Source organism: Dama dama, chromosome 15, assembly GCF_033118175.1.
Source record: "Dama dama isolate Ldn47 chromosome 15, ASM3311817v1, whole genome shotgun sequence".
NCBI classification, from domain to species: domain Eukaryota; kingdom Metazoa; phylum Chordata; class Mammalia; order Artiodactyla; family Cervidae; genus Dama; species Dama dama.
This window is the reverse complement of record NC_083695.1, coordinates 57,210,488-57,228,065: the sequence shown is the minus strand read 5'-3', so window position 1 is coordinate 57,228,065 and position 17,578 is coordinate 57,210,488.

The following is a 17,578-nucleotide window of genomic DNA, read 5'->3' as shown; positions in this document are numbered from 1 at the left end:
AGGGGAAAAAACTTATTGCATTATGTGGTAAATATTACAATATAACATGAAGTCATGATATTGAGCTGCCTTGCTCTTTTCTTCACATATTTTTCACTTACTACCTTATCTGTCATATCATTCTCCTGTTTCTCATCACTTTGTCAATTAGAAGATTTTTATAGTACTTCTGCTATTCTGGTAAGTTATTCAGTTTTGTACATGATTCTAGTTTTCCAAATGACATTTTATCAACCTACCCTTGTAGATATTTGCTATTTACCATCTGCTATGGTTTGAGTTGGTCTCCCACTGACACCTCAAACATAGATATATTGAAGTCCTCAATACCTCTGAATGTCACTGCATTTGGAAGAAGAGCTATTACAGATGAAATTTAAGTTAAGATGAGGCCATCCAAGAGTAGGGTGAACCCCTAATCCCATATGAATGGTCCTCTTCTAAGAAGATGGCCATGTGAAGGCAGAGAGAATGGAAGCCAAGGGGCAAAAGAGATTACTGGCAAACTACCAACACCTAGGAAGAGACATTGAAAGATTTCTTTATATGTTCTGGAGGGAGCATAGCCCTTCAAACACCTTGACTTTAGATTTACAGATTCCACAAATGCAAGATAACAATTTTCTGTTATTTTAAGCACCCCACTTGTGGCACTTTGCTCCAGCAGCCCTAAGAAAATGATACACCATCTGTCAGAAAAGGGAGAGAAAGCGAACACTCAGAATGGTTGTCTTTCTTGAAACTGTGAATAAAACAAGGAAGTCTGTCTGTTTTGTATGTGAAAACTTGCTTTAATCCCCTCAAAATGGCAGACCAAATGTTACTCAACCATTGACAATACAGATAAATTTTTATATTATCGTTTTAAAATATCTGGATTCCTCAGTGTGTATGCCCAGGAGTGGGATTGCTGGGTCATATGGCAGTTCTATTTCCAGTTTTTTAAGGAATCTCCACATTGTTCTCCTGAAAGAGACACGTGCATCCCAATGTTCATTGCAGCACTGTTTATAATAGCCAGGACATGGAAGCAACCTAGATGCCCATCAGCAGATGAATGGATAAGGAAGCTGTGGTACATATACACCATGGAATATTACTCAGCCATTAAAAAGAATTCATTTGATTCAGTTCTAATGAGATGGATGAAACTGGAGCCCATTATACAGAGTGAAGTAAGCCAGAAAGATAAAGACCAGTACAGTATACTAATGCATATATATGGAATTTAAAAAGATGGTAATGATAACCCTATATGCAAAACAGAAAAAGAGACACAGATGTACAGAACAGACTTTGGGACTCTGTGGGAGGAGGCAAGGGTGGGATGTTCTGAGAGAATAGCACTGAAACAAGTATACTATCAAGGGTGAAACAGATCACAAGTATACTATCAAGGGTGAAACAGATCACCAGCCCAGGTTCGATGCATGAGACAAGTACTCAGGGCTGGTGCACTGGGAAGACCCAGAGGGATGGGAAGGGAAGGGAGGTGGGAGGGGGGATTGGGATGGGGAACACATGTAAATCCACGGCTGATTCATGTCAATGTATGGCAAAAACCACTACAATATTGTAAAGCAATTAGCCTCCAACTAATAAAAATAAATGAAAAAAAAAATAAAGAAATTAAAACATCTGGATTCAAAGATGACCCATTTAATAACTCTTTTGTTCACCCGCTGTACCTCACGTGGTAAATATGACAATCAATAACCACTGCTCTATTTTTAACTTCAGGTGTCCTGATTCCTCTCCATTCCTATTGCAAAGATCGCCATCAACTCTTCCCCTTTCCTAATGAATACTTTTTCCAAGGGATGCCTGAGCTAACATAACCCTGCTGCCACCCCTACCTTGCAAATGCTCCATTGTGTTCCATTTGCAACCATGTAATTTTTTCAGTTTCAGACTTAATATTTTCCCCTACACTCTGTTCAAATACATCATATCCAAATATGGCTATAGTTTCCACAGCTGCAGTATTCTGCTCTAAACTTGACATGGTCATTTGACAAAAAAACAAACTATAGAAGCCCAAGGAATACATGAAGGAATGGCATGTTCGCTGCCTTCAAGGAAGGTACAAACTAGTGATAGTCCAGTGGTACCAACTCTTTCTGCTTGCTCTCTTGTCTGTACCGTCCATGCATTTCTCAGTCCCTTTCACTTTAGGTCGACTCAGGGCTTGCTTGCTTGCTCTTAAAATCCCATAGGTAAGCTAAGGCTTTAGACTTAGTCAAACAAAAGGATGACTGGCTAACAAGGTAGCTACTGAGCATACTGTTCAAACCTTGGCTCCATAAGCATTTGTTGCTCAATAAATGAAAATTAATCATACTATTAGCAGTACTTTTCAAACCTAACTTTTTGTTAGCTCCATAAGTGATTTCTAATAAGTGGGTTTCCCCTGTGGCTCTGCTAGTAAAGAATCTGCCTGCAATGGGGGAGACCTGGGTTCAATCCCTGAGTTGGGAAGATCTCCTGGAGAAGGGAAAGGCTACCCATTCCAGTATTCTGGCCTGAAGAGTTCCATGGACTGTGGAGTCCATGGGGTCACAAAGAATCAGACACAACTGAGTGGCTTTCACTTATTAGAAATCATATATGTACTAACAGCTAAAATAAAATAAAAAATGAATGACCCTACTATTCTTAAGAGCTACCTATGTCCCTTTATCTTTTATCAAAAATTAAAATAAACATTCTATCTCATTCACTACATGAATCTCTTCAAGGTTTATTAGGGTTATTTTTTCCTAAAGAAATGAATTTGTGTATGTTGTCTTGACCAAGGCGGTATAGAGTTTAATTCAAAGCTCTTAGGTTTTAATGGTAGAGGTAGTCTAGGAGAGAAGGCAGAGGGGAGGAAATAATTAGAGATGAGAGGGAGAGAACCAAAGAGAATGACATCCATAGGATACCAAGACAGGTAACTGTGAGGAACCTAAGCTGTTTTTTTCTGATAGCTATAAACACTAGACATACCTTGAATATCATTTGAATTGCTAAAATAAGTGAAATTTTCCAGAAGACCCCACAAACATTGTTAATAAAAACTGAATATTTTTCCAAACTCCTATTACTTCTCATAGAGATTGTGAATAGAGTACCTTTCTACCTGTGTTGATTTGAAGATCAGTCAGGTTTTATTTCAAGTTAGAAACTATACAGTGAGGAGACAGAGCCCAGTGGACATATGGCCTGTTCCTGTTACACATTCAGAGCATTGCTTGCTCTTTCTTTTCCCAAATCATGAAATCAAGCCCCAAAGAAGGAGAAAAAGAAGAAATCTCCTAGAAAAAATTTATATGCATATAATCAAGGTTTAAAAGTTCAATGGAAAATTATATTTTTTAAGATAGAAATAAATTCCACATATAGATACATTACTTTTGAAGTATATTAAATAAACTTTGTAACACCAGAGAGTCATACTCACTGTCACCAAAATGAATGCCTTCTCGTTTCTTGAAGGTACATGAAAAACCTAACTCTCTTTGCCCTTCTCTCTCTCACTATATGTCTATATATATATATATAGATATAGTTATAGGTAGGTGTACATGAGTATGTTTTGGGTGACCTTTCCCAAAAATGTACAGTCACTGCATTTCCAGTGAACTCCAATATTTGCCAAACAGTAAGTCAAATATTACATAAACGGTAAACCCGCAAAAGGATATAGTTCCAAAACATCCTTAGAGATTCATTCTTTTTGATTTATCACCTGCTGAAATTCTGTCTCCTGCTTCCTTGTTCTTTGGGTTTTCGTAATCCTAGCAATTATCAAGTCTTCTCCCACACTTGGGTAGGAACACTTTAACTCATAAAGAATCACATATATATTAAAACAAGTCAATATGTCCCACTGGAATAATTTTCAAAATTTGAGAGCAAAATAATTTTTATCACAAGCTTTTCATGGTTGTTTTTGCCTAAATTAAGAAATAACTAATGCCAAATACTGCACATGTAAACAGAATAAAATTTTATTTATTTATGTATTGAGATATTATTTTATTGTGTTTTGAACATGTAATATGAGTTCTATCATCTTAAGAGCTTCCCTTGTGCTCAGCTGGTAAAGAATCCACCTGCAATGCAGGAAACCTGGGTTCAATCCCTGGGTTTTGAAGATCCCATGGAGAAGGGAAAGACTACCCACTCCAGTATTTTGGCCTGGAGAATTCCATGGACAGTATAGTCCATGGAGTGGCAAAGAGTCGGACACAACTGAACAGCTTTCACTTCACTACCATCTTAAGAAAATTGTATGTGAACAGTACAGTACTGGCAACAGCACTGGTATGCCGGGATCTTCCCCAGTGCTTTAAAACATGTAATTTTTTCTCCAGTGATGTGCTAGAATCCCTTCCAGATGTCTGGACCTCTATGAAGTTTTTCTCATCAATAGGTGCCGATCCACATCAGCATCCTGCAGGCTTTCTCAATTACAGCTGTGAGTAGTTGTGTTAGTGACAGAACAACAGCAACAGTTTCAATGGCTTCTGCTGGTTCCACAGCCCATATAGAGGTGGGTTAGCCTTTTGTTTCTCGGGCTTTCTTGGTGGCTCAGAGGCTAAAGTGTTTGCCCGCAATGCTAGGAAACTTGGGTTCGATCCCTGGGTTGGGAAGACCGCCTGGAGAAGGAAATGGCAACCTACTCCAGTATTCTTGGCTGGAGAATCCCATGGACAGAAAAGCCTGGTGGGCTACAGTCCACGGGGTCACAAAGAGTAGGACATGACTGAGCTGCTTCACTTTCACTTTAGCCTTTTCTTGGGTCTCTTGTAATGAGGTGCTGGATTCTACAACTTCCAAAGAGATTTTCTTGTTTATGATTGATACTGATTTTTAGTTGTTAAACATGGGGGAAAAAAAGAAGGAACATTTTATATTTCCTTGATGTTGATATTATCTTAGTATTATTAAGATGCCAACTATCTCAAATTTTTGTATGTATTCAATAGATTCCGGTAAAAAAAATTTATCAAACTTTTTGGTAAAAGTTGACAAGCTGACACTAAAATTAATATAAAAAGCAAAGAATCTAGAATATTAAAAAGAAGAAAAAAATACCAAAGTTGGAATACTTCTTCCTGATTTGACCTAAGTTATCATAAAGATACTCTTACCAAGACAGTGTGGTAAACCAACTATTTCTATACCCATTCAATGGAATTCTACTAAGTAATAAAAGTGAGCAAATCTAGATGAGTCTTAAGTCATTCTGTGGAATGGAAAAAAAAAAAGAAAAAGACATCCAAATAACAAGGAAAAAGTAAAATTTTCACTATTTGCAGATGACATATTAAATATGGAAAATCCTAAGGACTCCATCAAGGAAAATTAAAATAAACAAATTCTGTAGAGTTTCAGGATACAAAATCAATATACAGAAGTCTCAGTTCAGTTCAGTCACTCAGTTGTGTCCGACTCTTTGTGGCCCCATGAATCGCAGCACGCCAGGCCTCCCTGTCCATCACCAACTCCTGGAGTTTACTCAAACTCATGTCCATCAAGTCGGTGATGCCACCCAGCCATTTCATCCTCTGTCGTCCCCTTCTCTTCCTGCACCCAATCCCTCCCAGCATCAGGGTCTTTTCCAATGAGTCAACTCTTCGCGTGAGGTGGCCAAAGTGTTGGAGTTTCAGCTTCAGCATCAGTCCTTCCAATGAACACCTAGGACTTATCTCCTTCAGTATGGACTGGTTGGATCTCCTTGCAGTCCAAGGGACTCTCAAAAGTCTTCTCCAACACCACAGTTCAAAAACATCAATTTTTCAGTGCTCGGCTTTCTTCACAGTCCAATTCTCACATCCATGCATGGCCACTGGAGAAACCATAGCCTTGACTAGATGGACCTTTGTTAGCAAAGTAATGTCTCAGCTTTTTAATATGCTATCTAGGTTGGTCATAACTTTCCTTCCAAGGAGTAAGTGTCTTTTAATTTCATGGCTGCAGTCACCATCTGCAGTGATTTTGGAGCCCAAAAAAATAAATTCTGACACAGTTTCCACTGTCACCCCATCTATTTGCCATGAGGTGATGGGACCAGATGCCATGATGTTAGTTTTCTGAATGTTGAGCTTTAAGCCAACTTTTTCACTCTCCTCTTTCACTTTCATCAAGAGGCTTTTTAGTTCCTCTTCACTTTCTGCCATAAGGGTGGTGTCATCTTCATATCTGAGGTTATTGATATACAGAAGTCTATCGCATTTCTATTCACTAAAAATGAACTATGAGAAATATAGATGAGAAAACCAATCCCTCTTACAATTGCATCAAAAAGGAGAAAATACCTAAAATAAATGTAAACAAGGAGAAGGAAATGGCAATCCACTCCTGTATTCTTGCCTGGAGAATCGCATGGACAGAGGAGACTGGTGAGCAATAGTTCATGGGATCACAAAGAGTTGGAAACAACTTAGCAACTGAACAACAATAATGAGGTGAAATACTTGTACACTGAAAACTGTAAGACATTAATGAAAGATATTGAAGAAGACACAAATAAATGTAGAGATATTCTGCACTCATGACAGAAAGAATTAATATAAACTTTTCACCTTACCTAAAGTAATACATAGGTCCAATGCAAGTCCTATCAAAATTCCAATAGCTATCTTTTTTTAAATAGAAGAAATAGAGCACACAATCCTAAAATTTGTATGAAAACATAAAAGACCACAAAGAGCCAAAGCAATCTTGAGAAAGAAGAACAAGGCATCTCAGTTTCTGATTTTAAACTATATTTCAAAGCTATAGTAGCCAAAACAGTATGATATTTACATAAGAACAAACACATAGATCAATGGAAGAGAATTGAGAACCCAGAAACAAAAGTGTACATGTATGGTCAGTTAATTCATAACAAGAGAGCCAACAATGTAAGTGGAAAAAAGGAGACTGTCTTCAATAAATGGTGCTGGAAAAACTGGACAGTCAGATGTAAAAGAATGAGACTGGACCACCATATCCACTAATTGTTGTTGTTCAGTCTCCCAGTCATGTCCGACTCTTGGTGACCCCATAGGCTGCAGCAGCCCAGGCCTCCCTGTTCCTCACCATCTCCCAAAGTTTGCCCAAGTTTATGTCCATTGCATTTGTAATGTCACTCAGTCATCCCATCCTCTGATGCCCTCTTTTCCTTCTACCCTCGATCTTTCCCAGCATCGGGGAATTTTCCAATGAGTCAGGTGTTGGCATCAGGGGACCAAATACTGGAGTTTCAGGTTCAGCACCAGTCCTTCTAGTGAGTATTCAGGGTTGATTTCCTTTAAGATTGACTGGTTTGATCTCCTTGCTATCCAAGGGACTCTCAGGAGCCTTCTTTAGCACTACAGTTCGAAGGCATAAATTCTTTGGTGCTCTACCTTCTTTATGGTCCAGCTTTCACAACCATTCACAACCACTGGGAAGACCATAGCCTTGAGTATACAGACCTTTGTCAGCAGTGTGATGTCTCTGCTTTTCAACACACTGTCTAGGTTTGTCATAGCTTTCCTGCCAAGAAGCAATCATCTTCTGATTTCATGGCTGCAGTCATCATCCACAGTGATTTTAGAGCCCAAGAAGAGGAAATCTGTCACGACTTCCACATTTCCCCCTTCTATTTGCCATGAAGAAATGGGGCAGGATGCCATGGTTTTCGTTTTTTTAATATTTAGTTTTAAGTCTGCTTTTTCACTCTCCTCCTTCACTCTCAACAAGAGGTTCTTTAGTTCCTCTTAGCTTTCTGCCAATAGGGTAATATCACCCACATATTGAGGTTGTTGATGTTTCTCTCGCCTATCTTGATTCCAGCTTGTAATTCATCCAGCCCTGTATTTCTCATGATGTGCTCAGTGTATAAGTTAAATAAACAAGTGAACAGACAGCTCTGTCATACTGCTTTCTCAATCCTAAACCAATCCACTGCAGGAGGGAATGGCAAACTACTCCAGTATACTTGTCTTGAGAACCTCATGAACTGTGTTAAAAAAAAAAAGACCACTAGTTAATATATTATATATTTGAAAGTTTCTAAGAGAGTAGATCTAAAATGTTCTCATCAAAAGAAAAGAAATATGTAACTATGTGTGATGATAGATACTAACTAGATTTATTGTGATAATCATTTTGCAGTATATACAAAAATTAAATCATTATGTTGTACATCTGAAGATACTGCAATGTTATATATAAATTATACCTCAAAAATTATCTATTTAAAATTAATTTCTTAAAGAGTAGCACCAGTTTAAGGAAAGTTCCTTTTGACTTCACAACTTTATAATTAGCAATGCCATAAGGTTTTTTACCATCACTGTCGAATCTGGAAAACCTCTGTCAAGGTTCTGTCATATGTGTGTTTTAAAATTTCAGGAGATTTCAAACATCCTTAAATACTAAAGTACTCTCTACACTGACTACATTATTTCTAGAAGTCTTTTAAGACTTTTATAAATAACTTACACAGAAATTACTGCAAACTAAAAAAATACATTATTGTATATTTAGACTACGTAAATTCTCAGTTAAGTGTCCATAGTCAAATTCCAAAACTTCCCATGGCCATGCCAACATTCGCTAACAGAAGGAGAACAATGACAGAGAGGAAATAAAAGTGGAAACATCCAATTGTCTTCATCAGTTGTGGTTAATACACATGGATTCTGCAAATTCCATAAAAATATATCACCTTGTGAGTAAATTAGAGAGTCCTGGAATGGGCTTATGCAAATGAGGCTCTTGAAGCTTAAGCTTCATGACTTTCCACTATCGCTCCTGGTTGGCTTGGATAGAAGCACTCAACTTTGCAGAAAAGCAGGGGAAAAGGTATTTCTGAGAGAACTGAACATTCTAACAGAAAATGTGTAAATTTAAAATACATGCAATCTGCTATAACGGAGAAATGCTACCATATTGGAATAAATTTATTATTCTGTACTGGCCTCCACCACCTTCCTTTGCCCAGACACCTGGGGAAGGGGGGTTAGATGAAAACTGCATTTTTTTAATGGAAAATGAAGAAACTCTGTTTCCTTTGTGCTTCTGAATATAATCTGAATAAATGAAAGACATTATTTTTAAAAAGACAAAAAATATCTACTGTATTACTTGACATATAAAATTATAGAAAGTGAAAACTGATTTATGATGACTAAAATTAGATCAGTGTTTGGCTATGGAAAACTAGGAAGGGATAAATTAACAAGAAACATGAGGGAAGTTTTGGGGTGATGACAGTGTTTGGTATCTTGATTAGGATGTTGGTTTTCTGCATGTACACATGTAGTAAAACTCATAAAGTTGTACCTTTCAAATATGTATAAATTAATGTATGTCAATTATATTTCAAAGTAGACAGAATAAGAGAGAAGGCCTTCTTACAGAATGATCTTCACACTCATTCCAAAGGTGTAATTCAAGCAGATAGGGTGTGTGTTATGAAACCTGAACCTTAGTTTTACCTTTCTTTGGCATTCCTGGTCTTGATCTTGTTTTTCCTAAATTAACACCCACTCATACCATCTGACTTAATTGGCCCTAAGAGGCACTTACCTGGTCTTGAAGATTATGGTTTAAACCACCCTCTGAAGTTTATCTTAGCACAACTTCCAAACATCTATTATGGTGATCTTTCTAGACCTAAATTACATATGCCATATTTTCATATAAACTCCCAATATAAAGAGACTACATTCTTCATGACCATAAAGTTCATTGAACTTATTCATTCATTTTTAAAAGGATAAGCCTACAGAGAAAATATTTTACTGGGCTATGGATAGCAATATATTTATGAACTCTAAAGACATTATAATTTGAATTGTGTGATTTACAAACATATTATAATGGTGATTAATAATTTAAGGTCTTGTCAAGGACTCAACAATGGAAGAAAACTGTTATTTTGGGAGAGAGGTTAACATATCATTCTTTCATTTATCCATATTCTGGTTACTTAGGATACTTAGCAGAAAGGTGAAGCATGACATGTGTGTTTCTAGAAAATGCTAGACTTGGGCAATTTGCACTCCCAGTTTTGTGGCTTGATAGTGCTCGGTAGATGAAGATTAAGCTGCTTCTCAGGTTTAAAAGTAGTATCTGAAGATTGTCATTAACTTATCTCCGACCTAATATATCTACAGCTGTCTGATCCTGTACTCGGGTGCACTCAGTGTACCCAAGGTTCCGTGCAGAAGTGAATATTTTCATGTTTCTACTTAGGGCTTTCTGAGCAAATAAATTTTCCACCTGAATTAAAGAATGGTCCTTGGAAGTTAAAAAGTATTAGACGTAGTGTGATTCTCTCCCATTCAGAGAGTAATAAATCTTATTTCCCTGGAATCAATTTCTTTCATTCTGTGATAGAGACTGCCCCCTTTCTCTTCCAGAGAGGTTGTTCACATTCAAAGCGGGATGAAACTCTGAGTCATGGAGCTAGCCATTTACATTCTAGTGGAGCAGTTTTCTTTTTCTCTCCCAGAAAGTGAGGTGACAACCAAACAGCTCTCCTATTCCTATTTAAACTGCAGGATTCCTAAGTCTAGGGTTCTTCTCCTATGGTACAAGAGAAGTCCTTCGTGCCTCAGGCTTAGTCATCCTGCAGTTTCAGAAGGGGGAAAGATTGAGGCGTGAGGAAGTGACGTGTTTATCACTACAATAGTCTTGCTGATACAGAAACTTCGTGTTTACTTGTAGGATGAAATAAATGAATAAAGATATTAAAAACTATCAGCATAGTTCCAAATTAATATCTAGTCTGATTAATATCAGAACATGAGTACACTAAAAATCACTTCAATAGTTCAGTTCAATAGACAAGATTTTCAGATTACCTGAAAACGCCAACTAGGAAAAAAAACTATAGTATGTGGGAAAAACCTCACTGTATCTCAATGGGATCACATGCAATTTTTCTCAAGAAGCTATTACCATACAAAATAAACAAATGGATTAACAGTAATATGAAGAGTCTTTGTACTGTGTAGTTTGGACAACAGTGTCTTTAGGAGCTAAAGGTTAGGATACTCACGAATGCATGGAAATGTCTGGAAGGCTTTTACAACTGTTCAAACAACTAGCAAATAGCTAATGAGATTTCCTGCCAGTGCTGCATTCATGGAGATGCATAATGCATGAAGTGAATTCCGGAGCTGTTGAAAGAGGGAACAAGAGGTAGGGAAAAGTAAAATAGAAGGTGATACAGAAAATACAAAAGGTTGAAAGAAAGTTTTCCAAGCACCTGTGGGGCAGGGTCTAGAAAAGTAAAATGAAATATTTTCAACAGCTTTAGCTAAAAGTAGTTGATGACAATGTAATACAGGATAATGTCAGTTTATGTAACATTTTGGCATATCTAATATGTTTTGATATAAAGTCTTTGTTGGCAGGGGTGAAACTACATAATCCCATTGGGATTTTATTTTTAACTGTACCAGAGGACATGTGCATTCCCTGACCAGAGATTGAACCTGTGCCCCTAGCAGTGGAAGCATGGAATGTTAACCACTGAACTGCTAGAGTTCTCCAAAGTTTTTTTCAGTTCTTAGCATACGGTTTAATGGAATCTCATGGTTCAAAGGAAAAAAGAAAAGAACACATAAATTCCATACGGCATCTCATGTTGATCTGGATATAAATTGATACTATGTGTGTAGAAGAATATGGATTCCTGTTATGTTTGATAATGGAAAATCAACATTGATCTTTAATTATGGTATTGCTAACTACATTCTATTGATATAGTCTTACAGAAGTCCTACAATACAGAAATTATAATGAATAAACACATGGCTTTGCCTACTTTGTGTCTTCTCCACATGGAACAGCTGAATGCACTGGGATGGGACAAATTGTACTTCAGAGATCTACAGTTCAGAGTACAAATGAAGGTTAATGAATGAAAGTCATGACCCACGTAGTTACCACAAGAAAATATCAAATGCCCCTACTTCAGTCAAAGGCTAGCTTTAGAGAACATGGAAATGGGAGGATATCTGAAAGGATGCATTTTTGTCCCATAGACTAAGCTACCCAAAATACTGTACTAGTTACAAGATCAAGAGCTCTGGATTGGTGTTTTTTTTTTTTTTTTTTTATTATCATTATTTTTTTCCAGTGGGTTTTGTCATACATTGATATGAATCAGCCATGGATTTACATGTATTCCCAATCCCGATCCCCTCTCCCACCTCCCTCTCCACCCGATTCCTCTGGGTCTTCCCAGTGCACCAGGCCAGAGCACTTGTCTCGTGCATCCCACCTGGGCTGGTGATCTGTTTCACCATAGATAGTATACATGCTGTTCTTTTGAAATATCCCACCCTCACATTCTCCCACAAAGTTCAAAAGTCTGTTCTGTATTTCTGTGTCTCTTTTTCTGTTCTGCATATAGGGTTATCGTTATCACCTTTCTAAATTCCATATACATGTGTCAGTATGCTGTAATGTTCTTTATCTTTCTGGCTTACTTCACTCTGTATAATGGGCTCCAGCTTCATCCATCTCATTAGGACTGGTTCAAATGAATTCTTTTTAATGGCTGAGTAATATTCCATGGTGTATATGTCTGGATTGTTTTAAAGTGTACTTCTGTCTAGCAGGTTGAGACTCATGAGGTTCATAAGGAGATCCTCCTATTAGTTATAGTAACTCAAACTATGTTTTCTTTGTATATTAACAGTTTCATAAAACTAAAATGTCTATAAAATCTGAGAGACTAGTTAAATGCAGCCCTGAAATTATGACAGTATGCTATAGTAAAGAGCACACTGTCAAGGGAGTATGGTGGTCTGCAGGGGACGAGCCCAAGTACAGCATCAGGAGTCATGCATTAGTGGTAGGAGCTTCAGTTTCATCCTTGGAAGGACAGGCAGAGGAACCAGAGATCAAATTGCCAGCATTTGTTGGATCATGGAGAAAACATGGGAGTTCTAGAAAAAACTCCTGCTCCATTGACTACATTAAAGCCTTTGACTGTGTAAATCACAACAAAGTGTGGAAAATTCTTGAAGAGATGGGAATACCAGACCACCTTACCTGTCCCCTGAGAAACCTGTATGTGGGCCAAGAAACAACAGTTAGGACTGGACGTGGAACAACTGACTGGTTCAAAACTGGAAAAGAAGTATGACAAGGCTGCATATTGTCATCCTGCTTATTTATTTTTTGAACTTTTTGTTTTGGGATAGAGCCAATTAACAATGTTGTGATAGTTTCAGGTGAACATCAAAGGGGCTCAGCCATTCATATACATGTATCCATTCTCCGAAACAGCCCTCCTATCCAGGTTGCCACATAACATCGAACAGAGTTCCATGTGTTATGGAGCAGATCCTTGTTGGTTATCCACTTTAAATCTAGCAGTTGCCACCCTGTGTATTTAACTTATATGCAGAGTACATCATCCAGCTGAGCTGGATGAATCACAAGCTGGAATCAAGGTTGCCAGGAAAAATATCAACAACCTCAGATATGCAGATAATACCACTCTGATGGCAGAAAGGTAAGAGTAACTAAAGAGTCTCTTGATGAGGGTAAAAGGGGAGAGTGAAAAAGCTGACTTGAACTCAATATGAGAAAAACTAAGATCATGACATCTTGTCCCATTGCTTCATGGCAAATAGAACAGGGAAAAGTGGAAGCAGTGATAGATTTTATTTTTTTGCTTTCCAAAATCACTGTGGACAGTAATTGCAGCTATGAAACTAAACGCTGCTTGCTCCTTGGAAGGAAAGCTGTTACAAATCTAGACAGCTTATTAAAAAGCAGAGACATCACTTTGCCAATAAAGGTCAAAGCTATATTTTTTCCAGTAGTCATGCACAGATGAACATGGGTGATGAAGAAGGCTGAGCACTGAAGAACTGATGCTTTCAAACTGTGGTGTTGGAGAAGACTCTTGAGAATCCCTTGGATAGCAAAAATGTCAAAGCAGTCAGTCTTAAAGGAAACCAATCCCGAATATTCATTGGAAGGGCTGATGCTAAAGCTGAAGCTCCAATACTTTGGCCACTTGATCTGAAGAGACGATTCACTGGGAAAGACCCTGATGCTGGCAAAAACTGAAGGCAAAAGGTGAAGGGGGCAGCAGAGGACGAGATAATTAGATATCATCATTGACTCAATGGGCATGAATTTGAGCAAATTCTGGGAGATAGTGGAGGACAGAGGAGCCTAGCATGCTACAGTCCATGAGGGTCACAAAAATCAGACATGACTTAGTGACTGAACAACAACAGTTACCATTGTAATCATTGTTCAGATCATATTCACCCACATGACTAAGACTTGTAACAACCTTTTAGCTATTATTGATGGCTTTATTTAAGATTTAAATATAAATCTCTACTTTATATTTTATTTAATTTATATAATTAAGATTTAATAAGTAAACACTAAAATTTACATATGTATATCACATAATTGCATATGTAATTACACATGAAATATGTCTATGTAAAATAAGTAAAATAATTGCATGTGAAATTTACATGTGTAAATCTTAAATATAAGATTTAAATCAGGAGTTAAGATTTAAATTAAGAAATTTCATGATTTAAATCAGGAACGTGTCAGTAGGGATTTTTTTAAAAAATTACTTACTTACATAGACTGATTATATGTAAACAAATCAAAGATAGTGATAGATCTTTAAGATGGCGTATTATGCTTAATAGATCAGAGAAAATTATCTGAACTATTAGAATACTCCTCTTAATTCAGTTCTTAAGTGTATAACAAAGTATGTTTGAAGGAATTTTTTAGAGCGGTGTTTCTAAAGAGGAGTGATTGTGACATTTAATTGAAAACCCTTGGCTTCTAAAAGTTTTAAAATTTGAAACAGCTTTCTCATCTTACATTTCTTTCAGATCTGGGACCTCAGCAGTGTTTGAAGAATGTGTGAAAGGCCAATTTATGGTGTAGAATATAATTCCTAAATGGATTTTTCATGAATAAATGTCAATTTTGGAATACTTCTGTGGCCAGTTACTGGGTGCAAACCCATATTTGATCTACAAAATTTGTGGATACTTCAGGTATGGATTCAGTGAAGGATAAATAATATACAAATATTTATTGAGTAGATGCCAGTGGACTAGGTTACACAGTAAGACAGCCTCAGGGTTCAGAACTGCAAGAGATTAAAAATTATCTATAGAGATAATTATCTATCTATTCGTCAAGATCATAACAAAGGATGAAATCGCCTAGACACAAAGCAGAGTGGGGACATGTCAAGGACTCAGTATAGAGAGATGGGCAATTAGAATACACGAGAGTAGATAGAGCACAAAAGAACCAGAATAGGAGAGTGTAACCTGGGTTTTAGGGCAGCAGGTGTAGAAGGGAAATGATAACAAACAGCCATAAATGTAAGAGATGAGAACTGAAAATCCGTTGATGAACTTGCTGAGCAGGGTTAGTAATATGATACAGGAACCACTTCAATTAAAAGATAGTTGGTTGAGGACTTCCCCAGTTAACTGCTTAAGACTTCACCTTCCAATTCAGGGGGTGCAAGTTTGATCCTTGGTGGGGTAGCCAAGATCCCACACAACTTGTAGTCAAGAAACCAAAACATATATAAAAAGAAACTCAGAAGCAATATTGTAACAAATTTAATGAAGCATTAAAGATGGTCCACATTAAAAAAAAAAGTTTTTGTGAAAAATGTAGGTGGTTGGTAAATACAGAAATTGAGCATAAACTATTGAGCTAAATTCAACATTAAAGGAAATGACAAAAACTAAAGCAGAAGAGGAGTTACAGAACGTAGCAAAACGGGGTAGTCTTTGATTTAAGTAATTTAAGACCCACTGTTGACATCAGGGAGGTGTGACACAGGGATCCATGTTGAAAAAGCCCATCTTTGATCTAATACTTTACTATTATCATATCAAAATACTTAGTAATTTTAGAAAAAGGGACCTTGCATTATCATTTTGCTCCTTGGGCTCAAAATTCATGGTCTCCTTGAATTAAGTCACCAGTCCTGTGAAAACCTGAGTATATGTGTTGAGAAGAAGAAGCCCTAAATTATGGTAGTACCTTCAGGATATGTTCCCAATTCTACCAATCACTATATATTGAGTATATAATGTAGGATAGATACTTTTACAATCAGTATTGAGTTGCATCACACAATGTGATCCTTTGAGGGTATCTGCATATTTCCTGTGAGGATCAATAAAAATTACGACTCTATCTAGGATTTTGGAAAGGCTTTTGATACCTGAGTCAGTGGCAATGACGATCAACCTGAATTTTTGTGGCAGTGCTTTCCAGTCCTTTGAAACTGATATTATAAACCATCTATTTTTTTTTTTTCTGCTTCTTTTGTGGGATATTTTGCGGAATGTTCTAAACCTTGATAACTCTACTGTTTGCAATCACCATGTTTTGCTCTCTTCTTTTTCTAGGACTTTTCAACAGAACTTTATGTAATAAGAAAGTATCTATCCATGCTTTCCAATATGGTACCCAGTAGCCACATATAACCATTGAGGACTTTAAATGCAGCTAGGGAGACTGAGAAACTGAAATTTTAATATAATTGAATAAACTTTGATTTAAATTTAAATAACTACATGAGGCTGTTAGACATCTAATTTACTGGACAGCTCTCTGACAAATACATGAAAGAGGCCAAAGTATTTTGGGAAGTCACATTAGTCTTGGACTATCAATACATCTGGATTGACTAAATCCTACTGCATCATATGTTAATGTCTTAGATTCTTTTACATCAATTTATGACTGAAAAAGAATGGAAACAGGAGTAAATAAAACATCTTTTGGGCTTTTGACACTTTATATTAATTACCAATTAGCAAACTTTTCTCTGGAACTACTGTCCTAGGGCAAGCATTATCCATAATAAAAAATGATGCTTAAAAAATTTCCTCTTACTAATATATTCAGTTTCTTCGAAATAGTTCCTGGTTCATATAGCTGGTGCGACAGGATAAGACTTGGTTTAGTGGAATTACAGCCAAGAGGACTAACTGAAAAAGTTCCCATTTGGTTTCTTGGTCAAAACGTATGAAAGGCATCTTTAGGATCCCTTTTCCAGGCACCATGTTCTCTTTCTCACCCCCAACCAAAAAGTCTATCATAAAACTTAGTTTCTTCCTGCATGAATATTTCAAGGCTTTTTTTTTATTGCTAGAAAGATGCATATTTGTGCTTCAAAGAGCTCTCTTCTTGTCTAAAATATAAAAATCACCATGGCTTGGAATGCATTCACAGATGAATAAAATATTTTAATAGTGCTCATACTTCATACAAGTACAAAAGGTTTAGCAAACTGATTCTGAGTAAAAATTATTAAGATCATTTTAAAAAGCAAACAAAAGAGACTAGCAAAAAAACCTTTGCATATAAAAAAGCAAGGAAGCTTTAGGTGAGATGGAAAATATGTGTAAAAGCGAAGAAAATTTCAGTGTCATTAAATTTCATTCATCATCATAATGATTTCAGCATAAACTTGATAATAAGCATCTAATCTGGCTACTAAATCGAAATGATTATCGTAGGGAATCTTCTTATGGTAAACGAATTTGGAGATTTGTAGTTCCAAATT